The following is a 9,882-nucleotide window of genomic DNA, read 5'->3' as shown; positions in this document are numbered from 1 at the left end:
ACCTTGTTTTCCCCTATTTTATACTTAATTTAGTGCTTTCTATTGAATTTGCACTTATTATTGTCCTGTTTAATCATGTGAAGAGTACAACAACTTAAAACTTTTGTAAAGGAACGTATTAAAAAGTCTCAGAAAGTCTCAAGTTGAGTTGAATTTTGGATTTCCGAACCCAAGTTTCGGGACGAAACTTCTTTTAAGGAGGGTAGACTGTAATACCTCGTATTTTTATAATATTTATAAATATATTTTATTATATTTATAAAGCATTTTACGATTTATTAGCATTTAAATAATATTTAAATGTATTTAATGTATTTTAATTAATTAGAATATTTATTATTTTAATTAATTCTGAAACGAATTTAATTCTTGAGTCGGGAAATTAAATGAGTTGCAAATGATTTTTAAAGCTTCGGGTTTTAAATAAAAAGTCCAATTCGTTTTATTAAACGAGCCCAATCAAAAGTATTTAATTCAAGTCCTAAGCTAGCCCAATTCATTTAATTCCTAAGCCCAACTTAAATATCCTAAGCCTAGCCCATCAAGGGATTAGGGAGCCTATAAATAGGACTCCCCGTCATTAAATGAGCCTCTAAAATTTATAAACCCTTTTTTGATTTCTTGGCCAACACTCCTCTCCTCTCTTTGCTCGGCACATCGCACGCACGCACACAGCCCCGTGCTCGTGCTGCTGTGCTCTCGTGCTGCTCGGCCTCACGCCCAGCGATGCACTCTCTCGCTCGTGCCCTCGCGCACAGCGCCCTCACTTCCCTCACTCTCTTGCTCGTGCCCTCGCGCACAGCGCTCACACTCCCTCGCTCTCTCGCTCGTGCCCGCGCGCACAGCGCCCAGCCACACTCTCACTTCTCTCGCTCTCTCCTCGCGCACAGCGCGCGCGCCTGCTGCCCTCGCCCTCGCGCACAGCGCGCCCCTGCTGCCCTCATCCTCGCACACAGCGCGCCCCGTGCCTCGTCCCTTCGCTGCTGCGCACACACACACGATTGCGTGTGTGTGTGTGTGTGTTGTGTGTGTGTGTGTGTGTTGTTGTTCGTGTTCGTTTTCCAATCTCTTTTCGCCCAATCACCCTAATTCGTGATTGTTCCGTGCTATAGGCCGGATTGGTATAATTCTCTTCTTCCTTACCTATTCTATTTAAATTCCGTATTTTAAATTATTATATTAATATTGTTTTGAGTAATTAAAATGCTGGGAACCGGTTATGAATTCCGTGGTTTGAGGATTTGTGTGTTGTGATTCATTAGGTTTGTTTTAATTATTAAATAATGAATTTTCAGATTTTTTTATTTAACAAAGCATGGATTTTTATGATATTAAACTAGTGTTATTGGGATTTTCAAATTAGGGTTTTAACCTAGACCTAATGTGTCAATTGATTAGCGTAATTAGGTGACGATTTTAATTATGATAATCAATTATATTTTCATATTTGAATAAAGGTTTAAAGTGTCGATTTTTATTGATTTTAAAGGCGGAAAAAGTATGTTTTTGTACTAGGGATTGATTTTGCAAATTGAGACGACTTTACGATTGAATTCTAAAGTCTAAAGGAAGTTTTAAATTTTATAAAGTTGCTGGAAATTTAATGAACATGGAAAGAATTTAAGTTTCACTATTTTGATGATAGGAGGTGATTTCTAGTTGAGTGCTCGTTATTGCAAAGTGGCCCCTACGCTTAGGTATTCAAGGTACGTACAAGTCTAGGGCGACCACACCTTTTTGTCAATGACATTACATGATTGTTGATGATGTGAATTACATTATGTGAAATCATGTTATTTTGGTGAACGAGCATGTGTTTTGTGATGTTGGATTTATTGAATTAATTGTTGAACAAGCATGTTGAAATTATTATGAGTATAGATTTCATTGTCAATCATGTTGTTCAATATTTATGCATGTATGGTTCAATTCACATGCAAGGGATGGATTAATTATTTGTATGCTATTGTACGGGATGTCTAGCATACTTTGAGCCATTTATTTGTACCTCGTTGTACTATTTATTTTACCACATGTAAAGGGTTAGCTCACGTAAGCCACCGCACATGTAGGGTTCAGTTGGGAATATTATGTATGAAATGAATTAGGATTTGTCGTGCAAGGGCACAACCCTCATGTTAATATGCATGATGTGGAGTCTCACTTTGGTGAGGAGGAACATGGTAGTAATATCACAAGTGTCTTGCTTGGTTGATCACAAGTCTTAAAGCATTAAAATAAGATTGTTTTGGTTGTCGTTTATTAATTGTATGTGTGCATGTTGTCGAGTCTTGAGTTCGCCTTTATTAAAATATTAATAAACGTAAAGTGCAACCGGAACAAGCTTCAAAACTCTTGGAACGTATATACCTTGAGTATGAACAATGGGGGGAGTCTTGCCGGAAAGCTCGTACTCCTACTAATGATACAAGACGTCGTTTCATTTATATTATGCGCAGGAATTCCGTCGGTATGGCCCGACACTCGGTATGGCCCGATTTTTTTTTATTATTATTATTATTATTATTATATTTGGTGTTTGGTTGGCTCCCATCACCTTTGTCCCTTTGTGGATTATTCTTTTGGCCCGTTCGAAGCTTATTCTAATTAAATTGTGAGTCAAGAGTCGAGTCAAGAGTCGAGTCTTGTATCTCATGATTGTTTGATTTGTTATTATATGGCTTTTGCATGTCGATTAGTATTTAGTGAGTGATGCATGCTTTAGTTTCATTACTCTATGCTTGTAAGTACTCAGCTTTTGCTGACTACGTGCTTTGTGTGTTTCCGGTCATGGCCTTTGCCTTAATGACCCTATGATGATCCATCATTTGCACTTGCATTGTTGGGGAGTAGATTATTATAGCAGGTTGGTAGATCAAGGACGATCGAAATCATGTGGCTTGGGATGATTGAGAGAGTTGCATGTTTTCGTCTTTTGAAACTATTTCTTTAATATTTTAATTATGTTTAAAATGTTTGGATTATTTATATTTTGGGTTTTGGGCCATTATGGTTCCAAATTGTAGGAGGCCTCGATATTTTATTAATTATGGTTTTTAAAGTTAGTTGACATTAAATTCCGCTGCGTAATTCTGGTAATAGCCTTAACCGTTATCACGGTGGCGGTAATACTTTAGTAATTTCTTTATTGTAAGTTGGAAAATGGTTTTATAAAAGCAAGGAATTATTAGGGTGTTACACTACAAGAGTGGTTCTACGCATTTTTCAATGAAGAATCATCAAGTCAGCAGACATGTGATCTACCTAAGTTCAATGAAGAACTTATTAATACAAACAACTCTGTTTTATTGCTTCTTAGGCAATAAGTACTTCTACTTCAACTGTTTAGGTTGCTAGTGATGCTTTGGTTGGATTTACTTATCCAAGCAGTTCACAGATATGTGGAAGACTTTCCATCTGTATCTTAGAACATAGAAATTAATATTTTAATTTCCCACGCAACAACTCATGGTCTCCAATCCATGTTGCCAAAACAAAACACGATGCTCTATAGCTCGTCCTTATCAATGGTTAACTCCAAAGGGTCTTGCTTGATCCTTTGCCAGTGTTTATGCGTGTAGCATCAATATTTAGCATATCTTTATTTCCTTGAATCAAGAACTATTCCTATGTACCTTTTCAAGTACCATAAGTATTCTTGATCTCAATCTAGTTGATCTTCACTTAGATCAATAGAGATTGGTATATGTTCGTCATGCTTAAAGTCATACGATACGTTTTTGGCGATCCTCATATTATATCATACATGATAAATTTTTTTGCAGAATAATTCCCAATTGAATTCTATTCATGTAACTTTAGCTCATCTAGTTTCAGTAGATACTAAATCGAGCTAAATTCTTTGACATATAATATAGGTTAAGAATGTTACTTAGATCCTTTGATGTTTAACTTAGTAAATGCTTATACATAGTTCAAACATTCTTTACTTAGATTTATTCATATGGGTCGAATATCTCCAATGGAGTCTTTCGTGTTTGATTTAGTAAATGCCATTACTTAATCCAAAACATTAATATAAGATCTTTGTAAATAGATCTTAATACCCAGTATGTACTAAGTTTCGCCTTGGTCCATCATTGATGAATAATTTCAAATCTTTAGCATTTGAATGTTATTTCACAATAGAGAGATATGTGTGTGATACACACAGGACCAATTAAGTTTTAATGTACTCCCACTAAACTTCTTATATATCTATAAGAATCATGTACATTTTATGAAACTAAAATACTTATTAGCTTCACTAAAATACATTTCTAATTCCCAATTGCTTGCTTAAATCTGTACTTAGATTTCATACGCTAGCTTTCTTTTTCAAGCATTTATTTGGATCCACAAATCCTATGACATACCATGTACATAGTTTATTCCAACATTTTATTGAGGAATTGTTTTGTCATCCAATTTCCATATGTACCAATATGCAATCATTGCTTGATTTATAGACTTGAGCATTACGATTATGCATGAGGTTTCAACACAATCCACGCCGTGAATTTGCTTGTAACCTTTAGCAACTAATCTAGCTTTGTGTGTGAACACAATATCATGTTTGATGGTTTTTATCCTTAAAACAAAATTGCAACCAATAGGTGTGAAACTATTCTTGCAAATCAACAAAATTTCAATTTTGTCATCAAAACATTGAGTATGTTTTATGGCCTCTAACCATTTAAAACATTTGAGTCTATATATGGCCTCTAACCATTTTAGGGAATCTGGGTTTCGTCATAGCTTTCTTACAGGTCACAAACTCATTAATCTACATGATAATAGTTTGACTGCAAGTTGTAGGTTTCTTCACTATCTAATAGAAGAATTGCATAGTTTCATTGACCTGAACTTCATGTTTCTTCACTATCTAATAGAAGAATCTCATAGTTTCAGTGATTTGAACTCTATGCCTACTTGGGTATAGAACATCAAACAATAGAATATTAATAGCCACTTGAAAGTCCTTTGAATATTCTGTTCTCCTTGAAGCACTTGTAAAGTCTTCTAAGAGATGTCTATTCTTTAAAGCCACTTCTAAAGTCCTTAAAGAATAAGTTCGGATTTTCTGAAGCACTTCGAAAAGCCTCCGGAATGTCCGTTTATGTTTGTTGTTCACCTCGAAAACTTTCGAGGTCTATTTTCTCCCACTTGTCAGTTTGGAAACGAATCTCCAAAAGGACATTATTTCGAGCAAACAAACATTATGTTCTCAAAAATTCATGGTAGAAACAATACCCTTGTGTCTCATTTGAATAAATCACAATGAAACATATATCTATATTGGGCCTTAGTTTGTTGAATGACAAACACTAAGCTCCCACTGAGTTTTGCAACTCTCTAGATATATTTTATGAAAGGTTATTCTGAAATTACTTTTCAATGGCTTTGACGAATTTGGTTTAGTTTGGTGGTAGTTGAACATTTTGTTTTAGAAATTATAGGAAAAGTCTTTATGATTCATCATTAATCGAATCAAGTACTAATTGACTTCGATTATTCCAACTAAGATATGCCATATCTTATGGACCTAGATCGTGAAATTACAACACACAATCATTGATGATCATTCTTGACTTAAGCAATCATCAACATGATCTAACCTAGATCTTTATGATTTCTTGCCAAATGGGATTTATACTTCTGAATCTTTGAACTAGCCAAACAGATTCAAACTTATATCACATTGAGTAAATAAACCTATATTCACTCAAATCTGTGTGAAATAATAAAGTCATAAAAACCGTTCTTTAGCTTTTGAACTCTATTGTCTAGGTGTTCTAACAATAGTTCATATCTTTTGTTACTTTCAACAAGTAAGACTAGTTGTCTTAAATTGATCTAGAAATCAATCAATTTTCAAAAGTCCATCCAAATAGAGCTTTTGAATGTTAACTTGTTGATATGGTCTAAGCAACAATGCCAAAGATTAGTGGAACTCAAATCAAGGGGTTGATTTGAACCTAGTAAAGTTTTTATTTAAAGAGTTGTTTGTTTTAATCAAGCATATTGACTCAACCCGTAAATGACCATTTCATTCAAATAAACAAACAAACATTGTTTTTGTTCTTCTGAATGTTAGTCTTTCTGTGTTTGAAACAGAAATTTAGGTATGCTGATTATGGAACAAAATAGCCATTAAGTTCCAGCCTTTGAAAGGACTTAAAACAAAGTAGATGACCCTAATGTAGCATTGCCATGCTTCATTTCCCACTTGTAGGTCATTAGTGTATCCTAGCTTCCATTGTTTGAGTTATTACTGAAGTAAGAACCTCAAGCGGTATATGATACCAAGGAAGTTTGATTGCTAGGTCACTTCTCTTTAAACATAAACTTATAGGTAGAAAAGAAATTGAAAATTCCTTTCCTTTGTTCCTTGTTTTCCTATTTCTTGTACCCTTTCTTATAGTCTTAAGAATTGAATTCTTTAGCGTTGACTTTTATACATTGTTTAGACATGACCAATGTCACTCCAACAAAGTTCGTACCATTTTAATTTATGTTGAATATTCTGTTTCAACTAGATGATCTTACCAGAAGCTTCTAAAGTTCTCTAAGCACCGATCTATTCGAATGTCTAGGGACTAGACTCATTCGAGAATTAAATGGACAAAGATATTAGGTTGTTAACCATTGGTAAAGCTGAGTGTTTAATCTCAATGCTTTATGATCTCAAAACTACATTGTATTTTGAATTCACAAGCACCAATCGGTTTGCCATTCGATTTTGATATTCGAAAACAACCATAAAAGTCGATATAAGAAACGTACATTTTTTAATTGCTCACTTTCTCTCTTTTCCGTGAATCGTTCTTGGATTCACTACCAATCGAGGAAATTTACTGTTACATTTCTAAAAGGATTTACTGCAGTGCAAGATATTTAATTATAAACAATAATTAAAACATTCATTGAAGCATGCAAAGTCTAAACATTTATCATGAATAATAACTTGAAAATTAAAGCAATCATGCAATTCAAACAAGTTATTAGCATTTTATTCGAATTTATTGTTCCGGCAGGTGTGAATAAAATGATTCCAAGACCCTAAAACCATTGAAGAATTAAGCACAGTTTGTCGACTCAATCCTAAAACATTTTAGGTAAGCAAAAAACCTTTTGCTAGTAGTCTAGAAACTATTCTTGGTTGATAGGTACGTCTAAGAACTTATTAGGTAAACCTATCGATTTTGCCACGACATAAAAGGACTCCTTACTTATATCGTTGAGTTTCACCAAAACTAACATGTACTCACAATTATTTGTCTACCTTTCCCCTTTAGGACCAATAAGTAACACCTCGCTGAGCGAAAACTATTACTAGATTGATGTAAAGGATATCCAAGCAAGTGTATATTTTGGCATGGCACCTTTTAACTCAATTTTTAAGTTTGGAACTTAAGGCTCTTACTATGTTGGTTAGATTTTAAGTGAACTAAAATCCTTAATCATGCAACATAATCAAGCCACAATCTCATGCATATTTAAGACATATTTAAAGCAATAAATAACTTAAAGCATGCATAAGATAAATGTGATCTAGTATGGCCCGACTTCATCTTGAAGCTTCAACTTCAAAGTCCGTCTCGAAAATCTCCGTGGGAGGCACCATTTTCTTCAAATAGGATAAGCTATAATTAAACTAATTACAACTATTTGATGGTACGCAGACCATATTTGAATTGAAAAACAATTTTGGTACTTTAGACCAATTACATTCAAATTAATGGTACGCAGACCATATTTTCTATCCTATTTGGGCCATACTAGTCACTTCATAACCTGCAAAACAGTACATATACAATATATACCATTCACCCATTCATTATCATGAATGGCCCACATAGCTGGTTAGTAAAACACGTTATGCATCACATAAATATTTGCAGCAATTAATCAAGGGCACCAATAATCTAGAAATTATTCAGTCCTTATTAATTCTAATCAAGTTGTTTTAACCTTAAGGATTTGTAGACCTAATCAAGAGTATATGACTAAAAAGGGCTCCCACTTAAACCAATAAATTCATATGCTTTACTAATTTCAAACATAAAAATGTATTTCTAGTCTAACCGGAAACATACAAATTTAATTAAAATTTAAAGCTCATATAAATTTATAATTGAATCCACATATTTAATTTATTTTCAGTCGTATTTAAATTAATTCATGATTTTAAATTTAGTAAAATAATTAGAATAAATGAAATTGATTATAATTATACTATTCAAATTAAAATCCAAGAAAATAATTTAAATTATTAATTTTAAAATTAATTAAAATTACGTAAACTGAAAATTTCAAATTAAAATTTTAAAACGATCTAATCGTAACATGAGGTGAGCAACATCATCACGCAACGCACAGCCATAGGCCACACGCACGCAGCCATCGCTGGCCATGTGCGCGCAGCCTATGTGCTGCGTCGCATTCGTCGCTGAATACCATCGCAAGGTACCATCAAAGCACACGAGGCAACTGCTCGCTGTGCGCGCCAGCGCTCGATGCACGCGAGCCATCGCTCGCTGCGCGCTGTCGTTCGATGCTGGGCGTAGCGCTCGTCGCACGCGAGCCAGCGCTCGCTGCGCGTGAGGCATCGCTCGCTTGCGCGAGGCAGTGCGCGTTGCACGCGACTGCTTGCTGCCTTGCTCTCGCCCTTGCCCACTCGCCCATCGCTCACAGCACACGACACAAGGCAGGGCTGCTGCCTTGTGCTCGTGCACCATAGCCTTGCTCATTGCATCCGTACCGCATGGGCGACGAGCTCCCTTGCTCGTCGTCGCATGCCCGCACTATACAACACCCCTTAAGGGTAACACGTAGCGTCCATTGCTTTGTGCGTGCAAGTTATATGAGCGAAGCGCATAAAAATTAAAAATTTTATTTTCAAAATTAATGACAAATTAATAAATCATATTAATTTCATAATTTTAGGGCGAAAAATCGAAAATTTATTAATTAATTGATTTCCGATTAACATGGATTCAAGTCTAGGTCATAAAAATTTAAAATTTAACACAAATTTATAATTTTTATGGTGGTTTTTAATCATAGGTATCTAATTAAATTATTAACTAATTATGAAAATCAAATTAATTCTAAATTATTCCAATTTTCAACAAATTAATCATAATTACAAACTAGATTGCATAATTAACAAGGCTAGGCATTCAAACTTGTTAAACATATACAGTAGGTCAATCAAAAATTCAAGATTTATCAACAAGAATCGCAAATATTTAATTTAACATCTTAAATTTACGAAATTTTGCGTTCGAAAAACTAAAACCTCCGAAAAGTCATTGTTAGGCTTCGAATTTGAGAATTATGGGTTCGGCTGAAAAATATTCTTTTTGTCAAAATTTTAGAATGCCTTTTACATGCGGAATTGACACAAAAATCACTCGATTTGGATGAGTAACGATGAAACTGCCGAAAAACTGCGTACATATAATTAAATAAACGCAATTTGCAATTAATTAACAATTACGAAAATTAATCACCCCTTTTAATTCTTGCAAATTTGAAATATTTAACCATGTTTATGCAAATTAGATTATGAAAATAATAAGAGGCTCGTGATACCACTGTTAGGTTATGATACATATGACAATACATAAATCATGCGGAAAAACCATAAAGCCAGGAAAGCATATTATTTACACATAATCATTTAGCATAGTATAGATGCATACGCTTTGTAGCGTCCCTTCCCTAGCTGCGCCCGAACCGAACAAGAACAAGTCTTTAGGACTCCAAATATCGTCCCTCCGTAGATAGTCCACAGTACGTCCGGATCCGCCTCAAGATTGACCAACTAGAATCGCCCTTAAGGTGCTTAGGAATTTTCGGCTAGGTTAGTGCAAG

This window comes from Spinacia oleracea, chromosome 2 (assembly GCF_020520425.1).
Source record: "Spinacia oleracea cultivar Varoflay chromosome 2, BTI_SOV_V1, whole genome shotgun sequence".
Classification (NCBI taxonomy): Eukaryota; Viridiplantae; Streptophyta; class Magnoliopsida; order Caryophyllales; family Amaranthaceae; genus Spinacia; species Spinacia oleracea.
The sequence above is the reverse complement of the archived record's forward strand: the minus strand, read 5'-3'. Positions refer to the sequence as shown.